We start from the raw sequence: 352 nt of genomic DNA, 5'->3' as shown, positions 1-352 counted from the left end.
TCAATAATAATAATGTTATGGAGAAGAATTGGAACAAAAATATATAACAAAGAGAAACAGCGAAAGAAGGAGTAAAGATAAAAAATATTTAAGAGACGAAGAAATAAAATGAAGAAGAAGGAAAAAAATAATGATACAGAAAATTTAAAGTTACAGATACGTATATCATATAGTATATATTCTCTCTTGATTAGAAAAGTTTTTTTTTCAACCGTTGACATCCATGCATATATCTAGCTTTTGTTTTTATGTTCAAAATATATGGATTGAAAAAATAAAGAATTTCAAAAGACAAGGTTGATTTCATATTCCAGTGTCGTTAGAGTGATATGGGGCGAAATGCAAAGGTCCT

Source organism: Penaeus monodon, chromosome 21 (genome assembly GCF_015228065.2).
Source record: "Penaeus monodon isolate SGIC_2016 chromosome 21, NSTDA_Pmon_1, whole genome shotgun sequence".
Lineage (NCBI taxonomy): Eukaryota > Metazoa > Arthropoda > Malacostraca > Decapoda > Penaeidae > Penaeus > Penaeus monodon.
This window is presented reverse-complemented; position numbering follows the sequence as displayed.